The 4,086-nt window shown below is 30.8% G+C and overlaps 1 pseudogene; it reads right to left on the bottom strand.

Moving 5' to 3' along the window:
• The window catches only part of LOC125859092 (ethylene-responsive transcription factor CRF3-like), a 31,942-nt pseudogene extending 29,753 nt beyond the window's left edge, over positions 1-2,189 (bottom strand).
• Positions 2,190-4,086: the final 1,897 nt, after the last annotated feature.

The following is a 4,086-nucleotide window of genomic DNA, read 5'->3' as shown; positions in this document are numbered from 1 at the left end:
AAAATACAAACCTTATATGGAATCTGATTGGAAATGATATTTCGGACTCAACGGTGAAGGCGGAATTTCCATTTGGAGCTCGCTTCGATGAAAAGTGGGTCCCACACCCAGTATCGTTTTGAGCCAGATTCCACAACTGCTATCTAAAGTCTCGGGAAGTGAACAAAGGGTCGTTCTAGACCAAAATCGATCTTCCGAAGCTAACCTAGCTGTCAGAATTTTCATCTGAGCACGTCTTCCAAGAAGGTTGACCAAAGTCAACTTTTCAAGTTATAAAAAAACTCCAAAACAGGGAAACGGGCCTAAAACCCAAACGAACGACCAGGCGACCGAACAGTCAGTGCCAGCAAGTCATAAATGACTTGGGGTCGCTACAGGAATGCTCTATACGAGGGAAAGAATTCTTTAATTTAAAAAAATGACCTGGAGGGTCATTACACATCTCTCCGCCTCCACAATAACCATCTTTACAACTACCGTCAGAATTAATCTTCACAAAGTTGTTAGAGGGCTTCAACCATTTAACCTGAACAATTGAGATGTTGCTTACCAGCAAGTAACGGACTGATTCCCAGTCAGGGTCTACCTTAATCTTATCATGAATTCTTTTGTCACGCCAAAATCAATCTCAAAAATGTGTACCGTGTGATTATATATATATATTTGTCTTATCAGGACATCTCTATTTACTCAATCATGTTTGAAAGTAAAGCATGATTATTATTAATTTAAAAAGAAAAATAGTATCGCCTTAATCCATATATATTAGAATGAATTTACATTTAGTTAGAACTGTACAAAATTGACCTAAACATACGACTAATATATTTAATGAAGAAAATGTGTAAAAATCTATGTGATATAAAACAACGTAATAAATAACTCTGATCAAATTTTTATGTCAAGCTCTTCACGATATGTTAAGGAAGGAAAGAAGTAGTAGCTTCATGTAAATAATTTATCTCTTCAGAAAATTTTCAAGTGAACTATTTTTTAAAAAAAAACTTCCAATTACTTATTTTAGGATATATGTTAAACTATATTGAACATTTCTGTTACATAAAAAATAAATTGTCTAAACTTTTTTTTAACCCAAGGTTTATCTAGAAAAATAGCAATTTTAAGAGAATGTTCTTTTAGCAAATATTTACAAGGAATACAACAAAAACAACTCTGTTTCATCAATATATAAATCATAGCTATTCATGTTCCTCCAATTAGTTAGTTCAACAACAACAATAATATATATAGTGTAATTCCACAAATAGAGTATGGAGAAGGTAATAAAATATACACTAACCTCTCTTTCATTTTGTAAAGAAAGATTATTTCCAATGACCAACAGCTCAAAAGAGAAGTTATTAGGAAAACAAAATTTCCATAAGAAAAAAAATGACAGTAAAATATTAAGATACAAAGCAAAATGAAGCAACAAATAGTAAAAATTATATGTGATTACTAATAAATACTTCTACCAATAAGGGGAAGAAGATATGGGGCTAGCCCCCAGACTCTCCCCCCTAACGAAACCTTCTTATTTACATTCATGTCTTTCAACTACTAAAATGTTTAAATTTTGAACTAATAATTTCAAAGGTGAAATGGATAAACCTATGAAAAGTTGAACCAATAAAGTAACTAAACATACATGGATCTGCATGCCTTTTGTCTTCCTTATTGATGGATGGGGTTGCTTTCCTTCGGTGGTAGCTCAATAATGTTTGTCACAACATTAACACCTTTTATTTCAATGGCTGCCTTGTCATAAGCCAAAGCAGCTTCAAGCGCAGTGTCAAAATTTCCCAACCAACGTCGTTTATCACTCTTACATCTCGAATCTCTCCAACCCATCTTTCCCATTTTCGTTGTCTAATTCCCCTGTACTTCTTTACATTTTCTTGGAGAAGTTTTGTATCTTTTTTCTCATTGGACGATACCATCTTTGAAGTGACCTTGGTTTTTCCACTTCTGATGATAATTTCTTTACAAATCCTTTTATGTCCTTTGGACTTCTCTCCTTGAAGATTTTCCTCCTCATCACTGGACGAGTCTGTGGCGTCATTGTCCGTTATGTAAATACGTACAACACGTGGCAAGACAACAGAACGTTCGCCCATTAAGTTGCTTTTTTTTCCTCTGACAATTTTTGAGGGTTTTTTGACTACCTCATTTTCGTGAAGTTCATCCATTGCTTCATGAAAGAGAACAAACAAAAAATCAAAAAAAGTCCATTCAATCAGGCATGTATATACAATTCATTAATAATCATTTTTTTTTATTTATGTACTCTGTCTGTCAACTTGATTGTCTGATTTTGACCTAGCACAAAGTTTAAAAAAATAATCAAACTAAATTCAAACTGTCAACTCCGAAATTCCATTTCATAAGGAAAAAGGAAATGAAAAAAATATTCTCTTAGTCTCAATTTAAGTGGCTCTTTGAGTTTTGAGAGTCAAACAAGTTTTGACCGTGACTTTTGTCACACAACTTTCAAAGACTTTGAATGGTCAATTACTTCACTTATAGTAATTTTTACATAATTTTCAAATATATATAATTTTATTTTGAAAACCTTATAGATTTAATACCTGAATTTACCATCACAATTTAAAAATTTTGACTCTCGAAGTCTTAAATATCCCATATAAATTGTAATAGAGACACTATTAAAGAACATGTTTCCCTGATAAATATTTTTGTTTTCTAGGATGAACATACCATTATAACAGTTGTACTAAATTCCCTCGGAAGGAAATGAGTTATCTTGCCTTTTTATCATATTTTTTAAAAAAAATTGTCTTTTCACATTTCTTAGATGTAAAGAATGTAGATCTCTTATGAAAAAAAAAAAGGTTATTAAACTAAAAGAAATTTGTATAGGATTGGAAAATAATTTCTCCTGAAATTTATATCCACTTTCATAAATGAAAGACTCCAGAATTTACATGAAATAAGGTCTCTTGTCCTTTTATCAATTTAAATACAAAAAAATGGCATTTTTAAATTTTTGTATGTATAAAAATGAAGATCTTTTAAAACTAAAAAATCTCTTATTTACAAAAATGCTATAAAAGTAAAACGAATTTTGAAAAGGACTAGAAAATTATCTCTCTCAAGCTTACTTAAAATCCTAAATTCACTTTTGTTATGTTATTTCTCTAGAGTTTCAAATAGAAAAAATTCATACAGTCCATCATGAGTTTCATATAGTTCAAAAGATAAAATGCTTAAACACAAACAGATCTAAAGCATATATGGAAACAAGAAAATGAGATATCTTGTCTTCTTACAATTTGAATAAAATAAAATATTCTTTACAGATCTCTTATGAGGAAGTTAACCTGAAAGGATTAGATCATAGTTTATTCTAAGTAAAATATTTAGGGGTCGTGGAGGTGGAGGGGGAGATGGAGGCGGAGATATCGATCTTTTTAGCGGCTGAGTTGAAGAAAAGGATGCAACAGGCGGCAAGTCTACATTTCTCTACAACTACACTAGGTAATTGAATCTTCAACAAAACAAAAACTCTCCCAAGTTAGATTCAAATCCCTCAATATTATTTTAAATCGAAACTTTCACAAAGAATTACAGTTGAAAAGTAATTGAGGAAGAAAGGATAAAGAAGTAGGAGAAAAACTAATTAAAAAGGATTAATTGGTGAAAAATACTTGTCAAGTGTGTGTTTCACCACAGGTCACATGAGTGGTTATAGCGTTTAAGGGGTTATTTATTTCATTTTCAAATAGTTCAGGGGGTAATAGGACACACGTAAAGTTGGAGTGTGTAGTTGAGATTTCGTGTATAGGTTGGGGGTGGTTGGACCATTTTCTCTTATTATTACTATTATTATTATTTTATTTTATTTTTAATTTTTTTTATTATTATTGTTATTTTATTTTTTAGTTATTATCATTCAAAAATGTTTAATACAAGTTAGTTGATAGTTAATAGTTAATAGTTTATTACTTTATTACTATTTTGACTTATTAGGTAACTCAATGATCAAAAGTATTAAGGATTAAATATCATTATTAATTAATCAAGTGAAATTATGCTACCATACGAGTCAAGTATTTATTTTGTTGC

This window comes from Solanum stenotomum, chromosome 1 (genome assembly GCF_019186545.1).
Source record: "Solanum stenotomum isolate F172 chromosome 1, ASM1918654v1, whole genome shotgun sequence".
NCBI lineage: Eukaryota > Viridiplantae > Streptophyta > Magnoliopsida > Solanales > Solanaceae > Solanum > Solanum stenotomum.
Note: the sequence above shows the minus strand (reverse complement) of the source record. Positions and strands in the feature narration are given on the sequence as shown.